The sequence below is a fragment of the Oreochromis niloticus genome, linkage group LG16 (genome assembly GCF_001858045.2).
Source record: "Oreochromis niloticus isolate F11D_XX linkage group LG16, O_niloticus_UMD_NMBU, whole genome shotgun sequence".
NCBI classification, from domain to species: Eukaryota; Metazoa; Chordata; class Actinopteri; order Cichliformes; family Cichlidae; genus Oreochromis; species Oreochromis niloticus.
This window is the reverse complement of record NC_031987.2, coordinates 23,728,577-23,753,142: the sequence shown is the minus strand read 5'-3', so window position 1 is coordinate 23,753,142 and position 24,566 is coordinate 23,728,577. Positions and strand designations below refer to the sequence as shown.

Sequence of the window (24,566 nt, the reverse complement as noted above, 5' to 3'; positions counted from 1 at the left end):
CATGATTGAAGGCAAGGTTTTGAACTCCAGACACAGTTAAAAGACAATACATTTGTGGTTGCATATGACTTTGAAAACTCAAATCTTTTGCTGTTTCTGAAGGGAACACTGACAAGACAGGGAGCGAGGCTCTTTTTCATGCAGTTTTGTTTTTCTTTTAAACAATCAAAAAAAATGTTGCTCACTTTATTTGCCCCTAATCAGCATGCCGCTGCTTTGGTGGTGGATTGCAGAGGTGTAAACTCTGCTCTTTTCCTCTATGGCTAGGACTTTTGTACTATGCAGCTTTCAAAACAAGACAAAAAAAGAGAGCACGCTTTGAAAAAAGACCAATGATTATTTTCTCAAACCTGTTTTATTTTATCTGATGCCAAATATTTGTTAAGCATTTTGTTATGCTCTGATGTTGGTAAGCCACCGTGCTTCATGTGCTCGCTGCACCTGCAAAGTGTATGATATGTCGTATAAATCCCTCTCTGCCTAAAAAAATAAAAACAACTCTTAGAGCAGAAGGCGTGGCTGTGGGTGGTGATTGATTTGTAATAGCTGTTAGCCTGTTAATAAAGTGATGGCCTGCTGAAGTACACTTTTTATCATTGCATTGACTTCACATGATGTAACTGATGTAATCAGGATATCAGGATGAGCTCAAAGCAGATGTTGTTTCGGACCTCTCCAAACCTTCACTTTAATGTGACTCATTTGGCAAATCGTATTTTTAATAACCAGCTTCTCCTCCTCCTCTTCCTCTTTCCCAACTCTATGTCAGTGAAAAGCATTAGAGCAGCTTGTCTTGATAAACAGAGAACTGCACAACGTCTTCAGCAATGCAGCTGGACAGAGGAGTGAAGTCAGAAATTGGAGGTGACCCAGTTGATGTTCAAACCAGGAAAAGTCACAGTGAATGAATGAAACCATTAATCATAATGTTTGGATGCTCTTATATTAGCAGTAACTGTGATCTGTGGTTAGCATCAACACTAAATTAGTGTGACATTTGGCTGGTTTTTAACCGTTTACAGTCACAAGTCGGGGTTAATTTTGAGCAGGCTGTGCCCACTCTCCAGCAGACACACTCGCACTGAGCAGAGCATGTCGAACATGTGTGAGAGATGATTGGAGAGGGAGAGAATGAAAGAGTGAATGGAGCGAAGGCTTTTTCGCTCCAGAGCTCCAACTGCGCTGCACATTTTTCATTTCCCACCAAGTTGAAAAGATCAGGTAATTGAAAAGGAGACAATCCAGCAGCCAAGGCTCCACAGATGCCAATGAAAAGCTTCAGAGATATTAGAGTATTACACTTTGGGCCCTGTCTTTGTATTTCTTTCACATGGGGCCAGTGGAAAAAAATGGCTTTATAATGACAACACCTGAAAAGTGCTTTCCATCAGGCTCATGCATCATTGTCAGCGCGGGAGATGAAACTGTATTGTTTCTTTTTGGATGGGTGATATCAATGGAGAGACAGCAGGCTGGAGAGAGAGAGAGAGAGACAGTAACAGAGATGCAGTGTGGTATCTAAATGCAAAGTACATTGAAATGTAATGCGACTCAGATGTTGAACTTCTCACACACACACATGCTTTACCAAATCATATAAAACTGGGCAGTTCTAGACTTTTATTACTTTTTGTGCATTTTCTCTGGCCACTGTCTGTTGATTTATGCTACTGACTTGTTCTTGTGATCCCGTGAAAAGTTGTGTCCTGCAGTGCAGTCCCCCCACCCTGCAGAAATCTACACTTAATATTTATTATCAAATAATGAATAACTCATACAACATAAATAAGTCAGCGGTCAGATCTGAATACATGAAAGACTCAACAAAAAGCAATGAGAGTAACTTGAAATTTATATGTGAGCTGAATAATAAGACGACCAGACAATCCTTTAATCAGTACATTGTGGGATTTCTCGTGCATCTTGTATTCTGATGTGGTGCAAGGTTAAATGTAAATGTAAACAAATTAAAATGTATTCAGCTGCACGAGGACGTCGGAATACTTAACACGGACGTCGAATAGGAACTCTTCATATTTTGGATGGATCTCATTTTTCCAAACATACTGCCCTCCGTCAAGCCTTCCGAGTGGGATTTGTCTAAGATTAATAGTTTTATGATTTATAGGCTGGCAGTGTGTGAGCAGCACTGCACCTCCAAACAGCCAGATATACAATTATCCGCTGCTCTTGCCCTATATGAATGCCATTTCCCCGGCATCCCTCCTTAAAAGAGACACGGGCCATTTGTCTCCCTAGCTGCCTCCTAACCCAGGCCAATAATAAGCCATCTGCTGGATCTGAACATGAAAGATTAAAATGATATACAGTATGAAAGCTCTCTATTCAGTTGCTAATGTCCAAGATCCAGGGATGCAGAGGCCAAAGCTGTCATCTCTCTCAGGAAGAGGTAATTATCACTCTTCCTCCGAGGGGCGGCCGCTGCCTCCGCTTCAGTTTCACGCAGGACCCGGCCCCTGTACCGGCTGCCACCGGCCAAACCTCATTTAGTGGGCCAGAACAATGCCCGACCAAATGTCTGGCTAATCCCCACAATCCTTTGTATTCATTGAGGGCTGGTCGAATGGGCCCGAGGAGAGGGCCCCGCTGCTCGTGTGCACTTGTGGACGTGTATGTGTGTGCGTGCGTGTGTGTATGTGTTTTGGGGCAGGGGGTCAACTTCAAGCCCACAGTGCTACAGGCGAGGCGGGTGATTATCTCACTCACTGTCATTAAGTCTTCGTTTGTATGTGTGTGTGCGGGGACGTGGACATGCTGGTGTGTGTGTGTGCGCGCTTGCATGGGTTAGAGGCTGTCGCTTGTAAAATATGGGAGATTAGAGTGAGACACATTTGTTGCGTGAGTTTGATCTACATCTGAGAAACGGTCCAAAGCAGAGCAAGTTAAATTGGCTGCGTAGAGGCTGGGCAAAATGTCCAAGTCTGATCCAAAATGTATTATATTATTTCAGGATTTGATAGGAATTTACATCAAACTGCACATCATCTTAATCCTAAATATACTGAGAAGTAAAAGTGAGATTGGGGCATGCAAATGTTTTAAAATGGTTCTATTGATTTTGTGATTATGGTACACAACAGATTTTTTTAGATCAGGGGGATTTTAGAAGAAAAACACCATTTGTTAAAACTGTGTAGCGATGACCCAAAAAATTGATTCTGTTCATCTGGACGTGATGTTTTCAGTGGGAGAAACGTTTCATCCAAGTGACTTCTTCAGTCTCAGCTGACTGCAGGTTTCCTCAACCTTATAAACAGTACATTTTCATAATGACTGAAACCAGCACCACTGACTAACAAGTGAATCCAGTTTCACGATCATTAATATTCTCATGACCACTGATGGTCAATGGTCATGAGTACCATTCACTTAGAGTTGGGGAATGCCTGTAATCACAGCATTGATGGTAAAATATGTACCCTTAGGCCCCCTCCTCGATTCAGAGATGGTCTTTTCCTCTTCAAGTAAATGGCCCCCTGACTCCCCGGTCAAACCAGCGTTCCTCCCTGTCCAGGAAGTGTACATCCTTAGCATTGAAAGAGTGTCCACTGGCCTGTAGGTGTAAATAGACTGCAGAGTCCTGGCCTGACGAGTTAGCTCTTCTGTGTTGTGCCATCCGCTTCGCCAGAGGTTGTTTGGCAATCCTCCTGGCACTTAACAGCGTACACTAGTTTACTCTGTTTGTGTGGGGGGACCCGATCCTTGGAGTGCACCAATTTTTTGCCGTAGTGTATTTTGGGGTTTGAAAGCCATGGAGACGTGGTGTTTGGAGAAAATGTGTCTCAACTGTTCTGATACTCCTGACACATAAGGGATCACTAACGGTTGTACAAAGATGTGTAGAGCAGGTCACTTACTGATTAGAAGGTTAGTGGTTCGATCCCTGACTCCTCCATTCTGCATGTCAAGTATCCTTGGGCACAATACTAACCCCAAGTTGCTCTCCGATGCATCCATCAGAGTATGAATGTAGTTGGGGAGCACTAAGTTTAGAAGAAAGTGATTGGGTGTGTGTGGCATGTTATAATACACAAAATGTATGTTGTATAGAGTGCTTTGAGTACGCCGGGAGAGTAGAAAAACGCTTTATTCTATGCATTTAAGTAGTTTCTAATTGTCACACACACTCACACTCGAAATGCATTTGGGGTTCAGTATCATGCCCAAGGAAATGTTGACCTTTGGACTTGAGGGGCTGGATAACCAATGCCATCTTCTTAGCTGCAGGTGCCCACAGCAAACTATATAGGCTACTTTATCTATCCACAACAATGGGACACACTGTCCAAAAAAGACATTTTACTGCTGACAACTTAGTAAAAAAGTTCTAGTAAGTAAAATATTTCCATTGTCTTATATATATAAATATCTAACCTTATATGGAACAAGGTGATTTTTATTGCATGAGGTAATAGAAATCTCAAAAACAATATGTCATAACATAACGTTGGAGGTAAGTAGCTGATATTTTGGAGAACTTTATCCAGCACAGTAACCATCTTAAAAGACATGAATTGTGTATAGTGTAGTCCAAACGTGGCAGCTACCTTTTAGACACCACTTTAGAGAATTTGCTGTCTTTCATCGTCATGTTTTTACATCTCTTCTCATCCTCATCTCGCCATTTATTGTGTGCAGTGCTGTGGAGACTCGGGGTCTGAGCTATGAGCTCTAACAGGAGAATAAATTAATTTCCCCGTAGACCAGGCGTCTGAATTCACATAGTCCCGAGAGCTTATTGAGGACCAGTATAAGTGAAAGAGCTCAGCATGCAGGTGGGCTGGGTGAGGAGATCCTGCAGTTCTCCCTGTTAGCTGAGCCCAGCTATCCTTTCTTCCCATCAATGTGCAACTCATCTTCTTCTTTCTCCCCCATTAGATCTTCTGACACCACCCCATCCCCCCGCTCATCCTCCTTTTACTTTCAGAGGAAAAAAAACGCTCCCCTCATTCTCCTTATCATAATACAAGCCTCAATTATGCATAAACATGTCAATTTGGCCGTTCAAAGAGGAGTGACATGGAATCCAGTGGAGAGAGCTGTCTGAAGATATATCTCAGACAGTGACAATGGGAAGCTTAATGCATGTTTTAGTGACTGTCCTATCTCTCACACCTACTTCCCATGTGACCCATCCTCACAATCAGATTATTAAAAGCATCTGAGAGAACTTAAACCTAGCCAAGTGAAATGCCACGATCCACTCCCTAATATATTTTTACATTTCCCTGCTGCTGTGGTTGCTGCTGGGCTTCATCGTTAGTCGAACTTGAATGAAGCCGCCTTCAGGTCTTTTCTTGACCTCAGATTTCCACCAGACTGTTGAAATCAAAATTATCTGAAGCTGTGGTGAACCTCTCACTGCACAGCATTCAAAGTTGAATTGTTCTGTTGTTGTTTGTGCTACAAAATGTTCGAATCAATATGTTTGTCTCCAGGCTCAATACATTTACGTCTTTCCCTGCCTAACGCCTCACTTCTTGCATGTTTAAACTGGATTGTGAAAGAGAAAGAGAGAGAGACAGACCACCCCAGCCTCTGCTGTCTTGTTCTCTTTACCTTCTCCTCTGTATTTTTTTTCTCTTTCATCTGAGTCCAACTGTACCTTCTCAGTGAGACGACATGAGTAAATGGTTCTGTCAGGCCTCCTGAGTGGATTAAAGTGGCCTTCAATTACCTTCATCATTGACCTTATGAAGCTGGTTAACTGCAAAATCCTTAACCCTAAACTCACTCTTTGTGCACTCTAATTCAGTCTAACACACGCAGGGTGACAAACACACATTTGTGTTCACAACATTATAAAGGGGATGAAAATGAGTAGGAAAGAACTGTATTGAAAAAATAGGTTAGGGCTAAAATAATTCATTCTGGAAGTTTCCCTTTTTTCCGATTTTGGTCGAGATCAAAGCTTGGTTTCAGGTCTAATTAACCAAACGAATGCAGATCCCAGACCTTCTGGCTGCGGGTAAGGCCTTGGAGGGATCCCTTGCTGAAAATCCACATTAGATTTAAATAATTAATATGACACCTTGAGCTCCGCAGAGAAAGAGGGGCTCCGTGTTGGAGTTTAGAACAATGTCACTGCCAAGTGTAATGCTGTTTGTCTCCATGAAAATGAGCAGCGGAGAAAGCAGCCACTCTATTGTACTGCCCCCTTGGCGGATCAGGGGACTGCTCTCCCCTTTGTCATGCTAACAGGGAGCTTTAAGGGGCCGTTGGTAAAGCAGGCCTGCGGCCTGGGCTCCATTCCTTACTGGGCCCGGCTGAGACAAGCTGGGCCTGGCTCTGGGGACTTGGCGCTGGGGTCATTTTATGGTTTTTAATCCTCTTAATCCCCGTTAGAAGGGGCTTGGTGGAGACAAATCTGCTCCCAGAGGTCCTTAGGATTCAAACGCTGCGCTTGAGCAACTGTATCATTTGATAACAACAATGGTGGAGGAGAGAGAAAGAAAGGGAGAGGGACAGACGGGCAGAGAAAAAGGAAAAAAGATAGAAATCTACATCATGATTGAGAGATATAGATTTTTATCTTTGCCCTCTGGTTATTAGTGCGACCTGTCAATTGTTACTTTTTGCGCTTTAGTCTTTGGAAGTTTACGTCAGAGTGAATAAACAGTAAAGAAGCCATAAACATACACACATAAACACCGGGTCTGCATCTCATGCTAATGACCCTTATGTTGCCCTGTGGTCCTTTAAGAAATGCAGCGTAGTCTTGTTCTCTGCGTGGCCGGCACAGCAGCCCGTTTTCAGGGCTCAGAGCCGGGGATAATCCAAAGGGTCCTATTCAAATTAATACACTCCTGTTAACCTCATCTCAGACAAGCTCTCGTCATTATCACTCAATTAAAACTGCATATATGAACAGGGCTGGGCTGGAGAGGCCTCAGTCTGTCTGAGCTTAGTGACCAAATAGTCAGGCCAGGGGGGGCGGCGAGCCACAGTGGGAGCTAAAAACAGCGAGTGATCAGAACAAATGGAGGCTTATTGTACACTAGCTAGTCAGAAGGTCAGACACAACACACCAGCTGGAGATCTGACAAATAATAAGTACAAATTATAAGGATATTTAGGAAATATTTGACCTAATTTTTAAATGTTGATGTTCTTAAAAGGCGGGTTTCAGATTATAAGTAGAGGCTGTGGTGAGAACTAGTGGGCCACTACTGTAAATACGTAATTTCAAACAACACTCAGTCTTCTCTGTCACTTTGAGTTGAAAGAGTATGAGAGAGGATGGCTAGGTTGAGTCACAAATGCCCATGGCTCACCAAGAAACCCAAACATAGCCTAGAACGTTCCTTTTGTGGAGAATGACATGAGAAAATTTGAGTTTGTGGTCAGCCGTTTCTTGACAGCAGAAACCAAAGCATGGAGTGAAGCACAGGAAAAGAAAAGTACAGAGGGAGAGAAAGTGATTTAAGAATATTTCTGACACTGTGAGTTTGAGTCTTTAATGTGACAGATTCCTCTCGTATTCAACCACGTTCCTGCTCCGCTTCATACATATGAATAAGCACGCACTTACAGTATTTGCACCAAACCTCTCTCTTCCTCAACTCCTCCTTTTTGTTTCTCATCTTCAAATTGCTCCCCAGATCCATTCTCTGCTAATGTACCCAGAGTTGGGGTATTGGGATGAGCACCTTCAGTGCTGAACCGTGGTGTGGGAACAGGCTAGCTGTCTGTGTTCTGCATATTGCCTGCAGCCAAAGACTGAGAAGGAGCGAGCAAAACAACAACCACAAGTCTGGCTTGTCTGCAGAATGCCAGGACTGCTTAGTGGTTGGCAGCCTCCAACACACCAGGGGTACACTGCTGTCATTCGCTGGGAAGAAATGCTTGAGATCCCAAATTCCACAGGCAGGGCACATGTTACTTGGAATGAGGAGGGTAAATCACTCTCTTTGCATACGTAATGTTGGGTTTTGGATTGTCTGCAGGTACTTACTTCATAGTTGAAACCTCAAAATGAATTTGAAAAAAAAGCACACATCCGCGGTTGTTGCGGCCTAACTTGGAGGAGCTTCAAGTATTTACTTGAGAAAATCTGTATATTGTTCTTTTTCGGCTCGACTACACCTGCTGCTCTACGCCCAGGATGTCAGGTAGTTTGTTAAAACTAGCATCTGCAGAGGGCTTTACGTGAACTGTTGCCTCCTGCCAGAAGGCTTTTTTTCCCTACATTTTGAGAACACACTTGGCATGTATCCTTTACCGCTCTTAGTTTCCCACAACCCTCATCCATCATCAGCATATTAAAGTAGGTGTTGTAAGTCAGTAAAGACCTCTAAACCCGACTCCTTGACAGTCTGCAATATTTTCTTTTCTATTAGACTTGTGGCTAAGGATACTTGGAGTTGTTTTCCATGTGTTGAGTAACAAAAGTAATGCGATTATTTTTGGCTCATTAATGTAAAATTAACGTAATCTGAAAAACATCCCCGCCTGTTCCCCTCAGACTCAACTGATTTAAATGGAAGACATTTAAAATTTTAATTTAATGCTGACAAATTTTATGAAAATGTCTTTTGTCCTGCTTCCCTCCCCTCACCCCCAGCCAGACGTGGCAGGCGGCTGCCCCTCACTGAGCCTGGTTTTGCTGGAGGTTTCTCCCTGTTAAAAGGGAGTTTTTCCTTCCCACAGTTGCCAAGTGCTCACAGGGAGGTTGTCTAATTGTTGGGTTTTTCTCTGTACTATTGTAGGGTCTTTACCTTACAATACAAGCTGTATATTTTGCACTACATAAATTATAAATATTTCAAATTACAGGCTCTTGAGGGGGTTGGTCAAAATTTTACTTTTTTAGTTTACAATGATCTCAGCATCGGTGGATTATCTGAATATGATGAGGAGATGTGGATACTGCATTGAGCACAAGTGCCACAGTGCAGATGTTCCCATTTAAAGTTTTATTAAAGTGAGTACAAGGGACATGCCATCTTGTTCAAAAGAAAATTGCTGGCTGAACAAGCAATAAAGCGGCACATTATGAAGAGTGTGTCCAGTGTTCCTGGGACCATCTGTGATCCAGGCCCTTCTGCATCCTCAGACTGGGAGGATTTTGGAAAACGTCTGCAGAACCTAAAGTTGTTTGATCAGTGTGATTTGTCCAAATAATTTACAGCTTTGTGAATTCAAATGAAAAATCTAAAATATTTACATCATATCAAGGTAAACTTTTCAATGCCTATAATGAAGTTATTTTGCAAAAAGAAGCGAAAGCATTTGCTTTTATTCACAGCATGAATTGGTCAAGACATTTCACTGTGTGGCAAATAAACATGATCATATATTTTAAAAGCATTTAGAGTTTACAGCTCACAACATCTCCAATTGGAAAATGAACTTTAAAGTAGTAGACTTGTAGTCTTTTGAATTTACAGAGTTTTCAGGCCGATTTAAAGAAACTCTGTTTGCTTTGTAGATAGAGCATTTTATGTTGTACGGAATTACAGCAATGTGTTTATATTTTCTGCCATCAAGAAGAAACAGCAATATGTTATTGTGTGGTGTGTGTGAATGTGGGGGAGTCCATATGTCTCATTTTTACAGGGAAAAACAATAATATAATCTATTCAAGTATAATTAATTACTAGCACTTTTAGGCATCAATAAATAATTTAAAAAATAATATTTAATCACTCTTGTTAAAGATAAATCAGTGCAACAAGATTGCTATGTTATTGTATTGCTAAATTTTATTTATTTATTTGTTTATTTATTGTTACGACTGGATCAGACTGACCCTGAACCCCCCAGAGTTATGCTGCTGGAGGCTTCCCTTGATGCACTGAGGCTTTCTTCTTCACTTACCTCTTTCCAGTCTCACTGACTTTCTTTCGAGTCAGTTTATACAGCACTCTGCATTTAATCATCAGTTATTATTAATCTCTGGCTCTCTTCCACAGCGTTTCTTTTGTCCTGTCTCCTTCCTGTCACCCCCAATTGAAATGAATTGAATTAAATATGTGTCCATTTGCCCTATTGCATCCCCTGAACTATGACACACAGTAGCAGGTGTTGCTTTTAGGTGGCTCTGTTGAAGTCCCAGTAGGTCTGCAATGCTTGCTGGATCTTCTCCAGTGTGATAAAACACTATGTTTTTCTTTTCTGGGAAATTGATAAATTAACTAATCTGGAGTTTAAGAGTTGTGTCGATGTGGTCAAACACTTCTCTGTTCCATTGTGTGCATTTGTTTCTGCTGAATGTACCACAGAACCATAGGCTCACACAGGAAGACAGATTCATGGTGCATGACCCCATGAATTCTGAATAAAATAATGAGCATGCTCCTAATTGCATTCCCCACTTGATACACAACCTTCAGGAAAACGGCTGAAAACTGCAGTGTCATAAACTCATCTCTCCAGTAACGGTTCTCCACACGAAATTCAGAGCTGTTTGACACAGAATTCGAGCTTTGGGATGAGACCGCAGACATTCAAGAGCAAAATGTCATAACGGGACTTCCAGGGAATCATTTGAAAAAAACAACAGCAGTGCTGAAGGCAGCCTGTAAATGCAAGAATGGTTTTTAATTTAATGACTTTTGGATCGCACGTCATACATGACTACGTTTTTATGTCTCTTTTTTTCCTGTTTCATGTCTTGAATAACAATAGTAATAACAATAAATCATTATTATGAGAGGTATGAGGTTGCAATCTTAAAAGAAGCCCACTAATGAAAGAAATTCCCTGTGTCTACTGAGTTCACAGTGCAAGTTTGACCCTGTTGTCCTTCTCCGCAGTACCAGCCAAAACTAAAAATGCCATTCGGAGCACCAGATTGCATTTTCCATCTGGTGGACTTTCAATGCGACACAGGAAGACATGCGAACAGCTTTTCGTAATTGTGGTTTCATAAAGAACGCCGGTGTCATTTGTTACACTGCTCTCGCTGCAGACACATTGTTTCACACTGTGGGTTGTTTTCCTTTGTCAGGTCCTAAGTCCTAACTCCAGATCCTTTGATCAGGGCTGCGTTCACCTCCCTCATGTTTCTATAGCCTTTGAGAAAGACGAACACAGGCAAGATACCTGTGTAATGAGCATAGCACGCATGCTTGTGTGTATGTGCACTTTATGAATCAGAGTTCATTTCAAACACTTATTTCTTACTGGGAGTGCAGCTGAGAGCGAAAACACTGCTTGTTGCTGTGAGTGTGTGTGTGTGTGTGTGTATTGATGTGTGTTTGCATGTGCACTGACAGCCTTTGAGCCAGTTCTCGCCTTCACTAAAAACGCTTAGGGCACAAAGCAGCCTTCCCCCCTCTGCTCCTGAGCACAGGCCCTGCTCTCGCTCTCTGACAGGAGCTGAAGGTAAGCACCAAAGACATCCTGACACACACGCGTAAAAGCACTTTTGATGCAGGGAAAATGGACCGCTTTGCAGTGTACAAATAACAGCAAAATGTCAACAGAATGAGGCGAGTCCGACGGGAGGCAACAACACAAGCCAGGTTCAAATGATATTAGAGCGAGCAAAACATGAGCGTCAACCACCAAAGGCCCTTTGCTTGTCTACCTCGATCTTCACATTGTTTTGACTTTGTCTGTTTATCAAACCATCCTTTTCTCTTGCGTTAAATCAAAAACGTGATAACTTACAAGAAGACGACAAAGAAAAGACGCGAGGGAAACAAACAAATGGAAGAAAGCAAACGGTTTAGAACCCACAATAGTAAAAAATGCTAATTAATTTATAAAAAGGATTATTTATAAGTTTGCCCCTCACAAAGTCCAACTCCCCCATGCTGCTCTTCTGTCACTGCTAAGTAACTTTAGGCTTACTTGCACATAACTTATATTGTCAATTATGCTGTCAGGCAAAAATTGGAAGAGATGAGGATGAATTTCCAGGCCACGCTTTGTAAATAATCATACTTGAATTCTTAATAAAATAGTAATATGGCAAGGACAGTGTTTAGGTTGCCAGATGGCTTAAACTGCCTTAGACAGGCTGGATATTACGACTTCTTCTTACAGGAAAAGCAGTGGAGCGGCTTATTATTACAGTTCTTTAACTTATGATGTTTAGATGACTAAAACTCCTTACTAATGATTGATCAACATTTATTGCTGCCTTTATGATTTATTAGAAACATAAAAAGAATTGTAAAGGGGTTTATTACAAAACAGAAACACCTGCCAAATGTCATTTTTCATAACCTGACAGTCAGAAACTTTTTATTCTGCTTTATTTGCTGTAACTGAGACATAAAGCATTGATACATTAATTAATCAGCTCTTAATTATTCCTTTTCTTACAGTGTATACTACAGTAACAAAAACAAAAGCAGAATTGAATGGAAATAGTAACAGTAACATCAGAGCTGGAAGACTGAAAAGGCACACTTGGCCGAAGCGTTTCATCCGTCGTGACAATGTTAGGAAAAAAACAAAAAAGAGCGCCGGGTTGTAATATTTGTGGATCGGGTTAAAAAAAAGAGAGAGAATGTGGAAAAAAAATAGAATTACAGACCAGAAGAAAAAAGCAGGTGGAGGACAACTACCACCTGATCTGTCAGCTCGAGATTAGACACTTGCTGCAACAAACATCATCAAGTAGGACTGTGTATCGCAAAGAAATGAGGGTGAAAGTGATGAGATCCTGCAAGGATAAAAGGCCGTCGATTTCATTGTTTTTTTTTAAACACATCTGACCAATGTTTTAGTACTTAAATTCTTTCAAATATTGTTTTGTAATGGATTTGGTTTGAACACACTAAGGATTTGACAGCCTTCACCACACTTCTCCATCTCTCCATATCAGGGTCTAGGTTTGGTAGAAGTAGTTTTAAATTACTGACAATTTCAGGTTAGAAAATATAGATGAATACTGTATTTGTGAGTAAAACCATTCATACATGTCTGCACAGTTGTGCCTCTGATTTGAACGTGTGCATGGTTCTCTTACAAGCCCTATAACTCTCCCATACACTGCGACGCCTCCCCCATCTGTCTGCCTGCGCTGTTTCTCCTGTGAGGTGTGTTTGGCGAAGGCCCAGGGGTCAGGGCCCAGCGATGCTCAGGAAGATAAGTGTCTGCTCTAACCCAGGGCTACACCTGTAGGTCACTGCAGGGGGATACTAATCCCTCAACCACCCGCTAATACTGATGATCTGCATCTGAGACCCTCTCCCCAGGGAGTGTGTGTGAGTGCATCATGTTGGTGTGTGTGTGTGTTTGGTTTGGATGTAGGGGCTGACAGATGAGGCAACAGGGGGCCCAGCAACCCGTGTCTATATGTGTATCTGTGTGTGTGTGTGTGTGTGTGTGTGTGTGTGTGTGTGTGTGTGGTATGGGGGATGGGGAGAAAGTATTTCTTTCTGCACGTTTATGTATATATATGTGTGTGTGTGTGTTTGCAGGCAAAGGTGGAGCCATCTTTAAGGGATGCTGGGAGGATAACCGGTCCATTTTTCTTGGCCTCCACCTTCAGAAGGGGCTCGGATGCTCAGATCCTAGACTGAATAATTTGTCACCTATTTACATGGAGCCAAGAACTGGGGAAATGGAACGAGCAGGTGGTATCTCACTCTCCCTCCTCCCTGTGCCACAGACAGATGTGTCTAACTGCAAACATCCCCCCATCTTCTCTCCTTCTCCTGGGGCTCTCTTTCAATGTGTTGCACTCTTGATGTCTAAAATAAGAAAGGCAAATCACTGCTGCTCAGAACTGGCCTAATAATGTTTTTGTTATCTGACAAAGAGTTATTTTCTTAATTGCACAACAAATTGATGGATAACAGACAAAATTAGATATCACAGTATCACACAGAGCACACAGTTCTATGCACAACCAAGAAAGCTTCAGATTATCTCATTTGATAACCTGGAGCCATCAAATTTTTGGAGTTTTATTCAGGTCTGTAAACACACAGTACCGTGAGTTTGACTGTCTGTTAATGTGTTTCTGCTCCGGCCTCACACTGTGCTATGACTCTTAAAAGTGACATAGAAAATCAACATTTTTCAAAAATAGAAAATAGGATAATAATGTGTAATCCTGGTAATAGTTTTACCTCATGTCCTGGCATATTGCACATTGTGACAGGGGGCATCTTTGTCATTATTTATCATAGATGCCTCACACCAACTTTGTCATTCAGCTGAACTTTCTCTCATTATACTCAAAGTTTTTAAAGAAAAAAAAAAGCATGCGGCCAAAAGCAATTCTGACTTTTCCAGTATTCAAGTATGGATTTAGATTTTACTCAGACTATTAGTACTTTTGCAGCTACAGCTATTTTTGCTTTGAAGATAAAGTTTACATGCAAATCATGCCTTTATTATTAAATTTTATTAAGTTCCTTAGTAAAAAAAAATTAGATTGAATATTTTGTGTAGACTTTCTCCTATTAGAGCTATAAATGCTAATGGAAAACTCCTCACGACATAAACAGATACAGATGGTGTTACCATAACGCAGCATTAAAGAAGATAAAAAAATGCACAATACAGTAATGTGATATTACCTCGAGCTTTATTCTCTCTCAAGGCTTTGCATACGAACTAATTCCTGCTGTTTTTAAGAGGCCAAATAATAAAATGCATGACTGCAAACAGTCGCAAAAGTCACAGGTAACGAGCTAACTTCACTCAACATAATAGCCAATCATAAGAGCCGCTCTTCATGCCCGTTACAACATATTAGAGGGAAATGTTTACAATTGTAGCACTTTTTTAAAATGCTGGAAGACGGGAGAGAAAGTTAACATGTGGTGGTGACGACACTGACGCTTGATTAGGTGCAGGGTTGAAAAAAAACAGTGATTGGGTCTCTCCTCAGGCTACCTTACTCCACACAAACGCACGCCCATACATACATACGTAAATGCTGCTCGCTAATCACATTTCACCCCAATCACTAAATACACATTCACATTTGAAGGTTTATCCCAGGCGGCCATTTCAAATGATTATGTATGTGATTCCAACCACACAGAGCACAGAAAGTGTTTACTCTTTTCATTGAGGCGCTGGATAAGTTGAGAGCAGAAGCTAAGTGTACTACAGTCTATGGCAGAAGAATAAACATTTTCCTTTATAGCCCGAGGACCCACTTTTCATCTGTCAAGCATCTTTTAATAATTAATCTGTTTAATACACACACAGCATCTGCTGGGTACAACTCCCATCCTCCCATTCAAACTGACTAGCACAGCTGCCACTGTTTGGGTGTACTGTACAGGTCTGGAATATGATAAGATGTGTTTTTTCCCCCCTCCTTTCAATACACAGACAAAATACTGCTATGCATGCTGACATACAGAATACAGACACTTGCAAATACGCAGGAACTTCTATATGCACACACTACTGCAAACTAGTTTATGCAGAAGGGGTGAAGCCCCGACTATGAGCCTACTTTTCCCTATGTGTTTTTCCTTGGTGAGCGGGCCAAATGGGGATTGTGTAAATTAAATACATTTCTTTTTCCGGCAGCAGAGAGAAATGATGCCAGATTAAGCCCATGAATATATACATGGGCCAGGGCTGACCTGTCTCCAGACGCCTGATTTCCCTGGAGGGGTGCTGACATGGTGAGGGGCTTCAGGGGTGTGTAGGTGTGTGTATGTGTGCTTTGGTGCGCGTGTGTGCTGCACGGTGCACCTCAGACAGAGGTGAGGAGATCTCTTGAACAGGTCCAAATTGAGCTTAATCTCATTCCTCATTGTGCTGGAACAGGAATGAAATTGCACAATTGCACTTTAATCGACCATCGAACGCCCCTCCTCTCCCTCCTCCTCCTCCTCCTCCTCCTGTCGTCTTTCTCTCACTCTTCTCCTTTTCATTTCTGTAACTCGCTCTCTCTTTTTTTATGTCATTGGTCTTAAATTCTTCACGTGGGCCGGTGGTCGTGATTGCCTGTTAGCCTCTATTTGTTCCTCCTCCTGTTTTCCTTTTGTTCCAATGGAAGCATCTAATAATGTCGGTTCAAGCAATCAGGAGGTTAATGTAGTTAGGATAAGGGCAATCATAAACCAATAAAAGCCGTCCGGATGCTCCATTTCTCTTTCGGTGCACATCTAATCCAGGGAAATTGCGATTTCGGGAATCCTGCTTTGCATCCGTTGCACTGGAGCGCGTCTCCGTCATGGGCAGGAAGGATTCAGTCAGTCCCCTAGGGTTGATTACACACACACACACACACACACACACACACACACACACACACACACACACACACACACACAGAGCCATTTGTGCCACACAGGTGTGTCTGATTATCTAAGGTAGGAAACCTTGGGTCAGCTTTATATTAGTCATATGAAGACTATTTGCTTTTCCAAGATTACAGAGTTGCAAAAAAAAAAAAAAAGATAATTTCATTACCTGATTTAAAAACAGTTGGGCGATTATATTCAGCAGTTTGCCTTACTAGCTCTCTCCTCGAGACGCTGGCGACAAAATCAAATAAACAAACCACCGTTTCCTGGAGAATTTAGTTTTGTTTTGAGTGAAACGACTTGAGGAAAACATTCACCACGCTAACAATGACTGTGCAGATTAGAGAAACCCATGGAAGTAACCACAGAGAAAGCAGCCACTATGGTTGGATGCATCCCATACCTCAAGTATTCCATTTACGCACTCAAGATGATAAGTGAGGATGGAAATAAAACACCTGTGTTTAAGTGCCGCTGCTACAAGATGTTTAAAAGTTATAAATTGGCACCTAATTCGCTGTCGAGCTTTGGGTAAATGCACATCTAAAATAATGTAACTGTAACCACAGTTATTTGGAATCTATGTGTAATTGTACAATTATTAAAAACACATTTCCTCCAGTAATTTGGTGTTTTTACAGAGCTACGCTCTGCTGATAATGATTCTTCACGACAAAATGTCTATGCAAACATAATGAAAGGAATGCATGTAGGAAAAAAAAACAAAACATACACCAAGGCGAGATCTGCCCCTGTTACATATTTAGATTAAAATAAATGAATGCAGGTACTTGAGCCATGTAAAATGTGTTGATTTGTTGCTCAATGTGTTGGAACAAAACAATGCAACAAAGGTTCCCAGGATGTTGTATCTGGGGTGGATGTACTCATTATGGCCCATAATGAAGGGCCCTGCTTACCGCTGTGCATCTACTCAGCAACACTGGCGGACTACACACACACACACACACACACACACACACACACACACACATTTAGACACATACATACACAGGCCAGGCCGCTGCCAGGCTGTCAAGTCCAAAAATAATTAGGCATCAAAATGAGTTTCCCTGTTTTTTTTTTTCCTCCTCTTGTTCGTTTTATTCATGTGCTGGAACTTGGGAGACTGGCTAATGCAGTTAACATGCTCTCATCATGAATTTTCATTACACCATTACATGGGTACATTACAAGAGCAGGGGAGCTGCGACTACAGGGATGCCATCAACATGCATACACTGACAGACGCACACACACACACAGACAGAAATCACAGACACACGTGCAGTAAACCCATACATTTATTCAGATGCACAACTGCATACTAAGTGATGCTGTATTGTTCTGGCAAATTTCTGTAATATACTGCATATAGCTTCTTGAAACATACCTACATCTTGCATCTGTGACACTGTTATAGACTGAAGGGGGAGGCATGGTCAGAAGTTGTGGGAAATTCACAATACTCTCTTGCTAAGAATGACAGCTGATCATAAATATGAAACTGTAGAAGAATAACATAACCTAGAATAACACTGGCAAACAGGTAGCCCTGCTCATTTCAACAGCAAATACATCTCACAAAACAGAAAAACACTTCACTGGTTTATACATTTCTGCAAAACCATATTTGATAACACTTTAAAAAAATAACTTAGTTACTAAACATCAAGTGAGGAACAAACCTGGAGCAGGCTGATGGTGATTTCTTAATATCTCCTCACTCAAGACTACATGATATAGCAGTAATACAGTTGGATGGTGCCGTATAAGTAAAATGCTGGCTTATAATTAGTTTTCTTGGTGAACTGTAATCAATGTAATAACAGTAAGTACACATTTATTACAGAAAATGTCAACTTTAGAGACTCAAATGTATTTATTTATTTATTGCCTCAGGTAGTGAAGCATCATAGCAAGTAGTTACTCAGTAGATTGATCTGAAGGTCAAAGTGATAATAATGCTATATATAGCTGTTTGAAACTGTGTTTCTCATTGCTTGTATTGACGGCATATAGGAAATGATCTATGGGGATTGTAATATATCACATTATTTCATTATGACTTTACTATGTACATTACAGTAACAGGTTGTAACCATTAAAATGCATAACAATTTGATTACATGTAAAATGTTGCTGAGTATTATTTGCCTTTGGAAAACAAAATAAAATCATAATCAAAAACGTTTTTCACTTTAATAAGCAAAATTAAACGAATGATGCACATTTCCTATGTCAACATGAATAAAAAATAATTATACTCAAAATTACATTATATGACGTAATTATATTACGTCATATAACAACAGCCCGCATTTTGCACTTGTTTTTACTGTGCTACAAGCTTCTTAAAGTACCTTTAAGACAACAAAACAAAATCAATATATACAAAATGCAATACTATACCCTTAAAAGTAAATACTACCCAGAGAGGGAGCTTCCTTGGTTGAGGTTTGCAGTGCTTGTTGTTGTTGTTGTTTATAAATCTATTAATGATTTTATGAGCTTTAGGCGTCCTTTAAACTGTCTTTGATAACCTTAAATGTTTTTTCTTTTTAATTGTGTTTTTAGATAAGCTAAGGGACTGCTCATGCTATAATGCATTCAATCTTTGTCTGTCCACTCATTCCTCCTACACAGGGAGGAGTACGCAGTATACTTCTACACAGAAGTTGCGCAGCCAAATTTGCTGCACAGGTATGCAGGCCTCTAAAGGTTCTTATCTATAGCACATATATCATGTTACCTAGCAACCACCTACCAAATGACCCATGACACCTTATCGAAACATTGTATTATTTTAATTTCACAACAGTAAAATCAAATTCTCCAAAAATGTAATTATGCATGATAATTTTGTGATGTCATCGTGTTACATAGCAACCGCTTAACACTGAGGTAAAGTCACAGACCAAACAACACTGTAGCATGTACTAGTCAAATATAATAGACAGGCAGGTATCAAATTTGGTTTTAACTTTGGAAGTAAGCAAACACACAGTGCATATCTTTAAATTGTCAAAGTGTTGATGTAATTTTAAGCTTTTCCTGCCTTTTTAAATAACATCACATAGATCGCATTAAGTGGACATACCTTCACTTATTTGCCAAACCATGTGTGCTGAAATTGTACCAACAGCGTTAACCTAGGTTGCCATGCATTTTAATGCACCGCTAGCTCCAAAGGGCTCTGCATGTGTCAATGGGCAACAAGAGCATGAGCATATGTAGGTGTGTGTACGTGGCTCTGCTTCTTAGCACAAAATGGGTTTTCTATTGCTGATCTGCTCATGCTCAATTACCCAAAGTCTCCTGGGGCTTAGAGAAGGTAAACACACATCAGCTGGATCTGATTTATTTTTCTGTCCCACAGCAGCTTAGAATTAAGACGTGCATGCTCTGTTTTTCACAGCGCACTGGCCCTACACAGAGATATGCTTAATATTGTAACAATTACTTACTCACACGTGTGATTATGATTGTAATAGTTGCTTTGTCAGTTGCAGAATTTCACAGAGATAAAACATCTTAAGTAGCCATCCAAACCAGGCACTGAATTCCCAAGATCAAATATTCATAATCATCAGACAGTAATGCTACCGGTGCTTATGCTGCTAAGTTTAGAAAAGTCCTAGTTCTGTGACAGATTAGACAGTGCTTGTGCCTTTGTAACCATGCCAAGGCCCTACATTCCCTGAAGCCTAAATTCTTCTGCCATCCCTGCCAACCTTCCTTCCTTCCTCTCAGTGCCTTCCTTCGCACTTTCCTTTGTTACCCGGCAGGTATCAGGGCAATGTGTGCACTTCACTGTCCTCTGGTTCTTATGCATGGGTTATTGGTGTACTTGATTCTAGACTGCAGATTTAGAGCTTGGACCCCTGTTAGAGCCTCTCTGAAATCAGACATGGGGATAGTGTAATATCCTTAGTGACACATGTCACAACCGTGTGGCCTTGACTGAAATAAAAGGCCAACTAGGAGAGAACAGAGGAGGATTAGGTTATTAAAATGACAAATTCCCCCATAATCTTTATTTTTTATGACTTTCTAATATTTATCTGTTTTATTTATTCATTAATGTTTTAAAATCTACTTACATGTACTTTTATAACAGCTCACTGCCTTAGCAAACCTCAGTGCCAGACTAATAAAAGTTTCAATAAAAAAACATTTGGATTTATATGCTCTAAGTTTGCTGAATTCTCATTATGAGTTCCTAGCATATTTCCTCTTTCTGTCATCTCCTCATGTGGGAATTATATTTGTTTTAAGCTTTATAGCATATAACCACATCTGGTGCTGAGAAATACCATATACTTAACTAAAAGGAGTTTCTTGTGCATATCAATGCACATTTTCCAGAGTAAAATGGTAGCAATGCACCAAGTTTTCGGAGTGGCTACTTGAGGCTGACTACAAATCCCCATAGACGTTCATGCTAAAATGCAGAAATAAACATGTTTATATTGCAAAAAATGGTTTGGGCCTCCAAAACTAATTTGCCTGTTTGTGACAGCCATACCAGAGTTAATAACACTCACATAAATTGCACTAATGTTTTAAACTGTGCATTATTTGAGGGTTTACAGGTTAAGTGTTTTTCAAGCCTCCTGTTTTCGTGTTTAACGAATCACTGTGTATAACAGATGCTCCTTGCATGCCAGGCTAGCTGTGGAGCTGAAATAGCTAGCTCCCAGCATATAGTTATTTCATATATGAAATAGCTAGCTACCCTTTTGTCCCAATGTCCCAAACCCATGGAGCAAATGTCCCTTCCTTTCATATTCGATAACTTGCAAGCTTTGTAGCTCACACAAATACAAATATGAACGACACACATGAGTACACTTTTAAACTTTTTCAACAAAGTTTCCCTCCTGGAAACACCAAAAATGGAATTTTTGTCATTTAAAGTTTCTCTCATCATCAAACGATGCAATTTTGTCATGTGAACGCTCAAAAATTTTGAGAACTGCAGTCCACGATGTTCTTGAGGAAAAATCTCTGCACCATTGTGTGGAATTTATCAGCCCTTTCTACAACTTCTTCAAGTTGTGCCTCCTCCCAGGGGATCCGTCTTTGAACACATCATGGGTGATGTTTGCTAGTTTTGGGGAGGAAAACTAAAGGTGTGCCTGCTGTTCAGTAGCTCCAGTTGTAGTCTTTGATGATAAAACTTGCTGCAATACAAAAATCCCGAGTAAATCAATGCAGTAAAAGTTCAAAGCGTTCAATGGAGGCCCGTCTTTTACAAAACGTTGCTTGTGGTGAAGAGCTGGATTCACAGATGGGCTCTTTCCCATTTCTCTTTGTGAAGCGTGTAAAACGAGTATTTATCAAAACCATCTTATGCAGTATACCTCTCCTGCAGACACTCTGGTGGTATAGTTTAAAAAAAAGGCTCATATATTCACAGTCAGTGAGGAGCTGCTGCATATACTGGACATGTGGCCTTCTGACTAAGCAGTGGGAATCGTCCAATCTTCCATAAGCCACAACCACTTGCTTTGAGTTAAGGCATGTGGGTTCAAGGGTTAGTCCCCTGGCATAATGACTCATGCACATTTAATAGGTGGGTTACAGCAAAGGGGATCGCCCCAAAATGCTTCACAGAAACAGCAATGGCAAAAAGAAGTGAAACCTCAGTAGAAGAGGAGGAGCTTCAAGTATCCAACCTCCTCTCTTCTCCTCTCTCTTGCCCATCTGTCCCCGTCCTCTTCTTTTCAAGCTGTCCTGTGCGATTGTTTGTCTTCTGAGCGTCGCTGTCTGCCAGACAGGACCGTAACATCAATGTTAGGAAACATTCTTTCTCTGGTGTAAGGCTGCAATGACAACGTCTGCCATGTTTCACTCTGATCTCTCCATCAGTGTGAATAAGCGTATTGCGGCGCTTCTTCAGATTGTCACTCACTCCTCTGGGGAGACGCTCACACACTGCTCCTTATTATCTTGGCAGGGATGGACGCCTTCAAATGGAAATGTCGCAGATGTAGATGCACAGGCCTTCACGCGCAAGCACTTATACATACTGTATGTCTTGCGTTGGCGCATGTCATATACACACAAACAGCAGCCTGCAGAGATATAGACATCAGTGTGTGGAGATATGTAAATGTGAAGGTATGCATGCATTTACTCTCTCTCCTCACACATATCCCATCACTTCAGAGCACAGTACACTGGCTTAGATCTTTTTCCAGGGGAATGACATAACTGTATCTGTAACCACCGTGTGGCCAACCCTAAACCCTACCCTAAACCTAAGGCCAGCCTTATTACGATGTTTGTCAAAAAGATAATTATTTAAATTATGGGGACGTAAAGCAATCATGCAAAACTCATTGCGTTACATTTGCTGACATGCCTTGTGGCCAAACATATAATATGTTTTGCTTTTGTTTATACACGTCTCTATGTGTGTATGTCTTAAGGAAGAGATGACAGCTGAGGGCAGAGTCTGATATTTTGTGTCTGTTCAGTTGAATTTCATTGAGCGTGTGCAACTAGTTTGTAGTGGCTGTGTTTGTGGATTCCTGTGCGCGCGAGCTGACCTGTAGTGCAGCCGTGTGGCTCTAGCTGACTACCTCTGTTAGATCCCTCTGTCTTTAGTGTCACATCAAAACATCTCATTATCTCCTCCTCTGTCATTGCTATTCAAACTGTTCTTTTTTCTTTCTTTCTTTTTTTTTTTGCTATTAACCACCTCTATCTTCACCACTATTTATGCGCTCAATCTCAGTGTCACGCTATGGTTCTCACTCTGCTGGCTCTGTCGTCAGCTGCTAAGACAGTGTTGGGTAACAGTTTCTCCAATTCTCATTTTGAAATCTTTATTTAAATAACAGATGTCTCATCAGACTGTGGATGGGGGATCTAAGCGGCACGCTTGCGCCAATGAATCCTTTCATAAGTTGACAGACCTCAGAATTATGTGGCTTTAATACTCTTCATTGCCCCTTCAGCTGCCTCTCAGGCATGGCGAGGTGCATGGTGTTGTGCAGCGTCCTGATCAAGATAGGTCTGCACACCGCTCCAAGGATGGAGGCACAGATTTAATTGCTGAATTAAGGTTAAATCAGAGCCACAAATGGCAGCTTGGGAGGTGACGTAACTTTAAAAAGCACAAAAACCAGAATGTGAAACTCTGTGTTGCTTTTACATTGGAATATTTGGCTGTTCATATCAACGTACTTTTGATGAGTAAGAATTATTTGGTTATTAATAGAAAATAGAAGCATTTCTAATGAGTCAGCTGTGCCGTACAAGTACCCGGATGTGCCGCATTCGTCTGTTGCTGGAGGCGATCTCTCTAATCATTTTTCTTTGATTTACAGATGGTGATATGTAAAGTCTGGACATGCGTTTTTGAAACCGAGTTCACGCACAAGTAATGCAGGGTGCTCTAACTGTAGTCCAGGCCATGGCCTCTTAATTACAGTACAAGTCAAACAGGAAATAAGAATTACTTGAAACAGGAAATTCATATTACTGTGTGTGCCTGGTTGTGTCAGCAGTGATCAGTCTCTCCTCATTAGTGTGCTATTTCACCTCATTGAAACACATACACACACACACCGCACCTGTGGGCTGTGGTCCCCAGGTGTCCGGAGAATGGATCACTTTCTTTATGCCTCATTTAAGCTAACAGCTGTATTTAAGAGGAAGTCCATATAGCAGGGACTTCCTGTTGAAGGATGTGTGGGGGTTGGAGTACAAATTCTCATACCCGAATGTCGTGCTTTACAACATACATGAAAATATCTATCTGTATCTATCTTTCTGACTGTAAGCATGCATTATTTATGCAGTCAACATCCAGGTTTTATAATTGCCTGCTTTTTTCTTTCCACTTACACCTTTTTTGATGACGGTTGAAGGGTGACACGCTCTCCTCCTCCACTTCTCTCTGCGCGTAGGACGGATGCCTTCTCCTCCCTTCTCCCCACATATGAAAGAGTAGTGTGGTCGAGCACGGGGAAGGTGATAACCCTTTTGTTTAGTCTGAGCTCCATCACAGACTCTGTCAAGCCCAACAGACAAGCAGACAGAGCCGTGACAGGCCCACTAATCTGACAGCTCCTCCACATCACAAAGCCATCACATCAAAGTGGCGGGAGAGAGGTACTGGCGGTGAGAGATTGACGCCACTTCTTTGCTCTGCCATTTTCCCTGGTATCTTCATAGCGCCTCTGACATGCCGCGCACCAGGAACCTTCAGAGGAAGTATCCACTTGGCAAAGGGGGGAACCTGAGTTGAGGGACTCCCCTCTGGCTGAGTGGTGAGTGTGGGTAACCTTTCTGAGAGATGTGTGTGGGATACACTGAGAGTACATGACAGGCTGTTTAAAGGGATTTGTG

General features: G+C 41.3%; 1 long non-coding RNA gene across 1 annotated transcript in view; it reads left to right on the top strand.

The window, feature by feature from the left end:
- Positions 1–13,757, top strand: part of LOC112844112 (uncharacterized) — a 53,657-nt gene extending 39,900 nt beyond the window's left edge. The window contains exon 4 of the long non-coding RNA XR_003216710.1: positions 13,401–13,757. This is a non-coding gene — a long non-coding RNA (uncharacterized LOC112844112). The remainder of the gene's footprint in view (positions 1–13,400) is intronic.
- Positions 13,758–24,566: the final 10,809 nt, after the last annotated feature.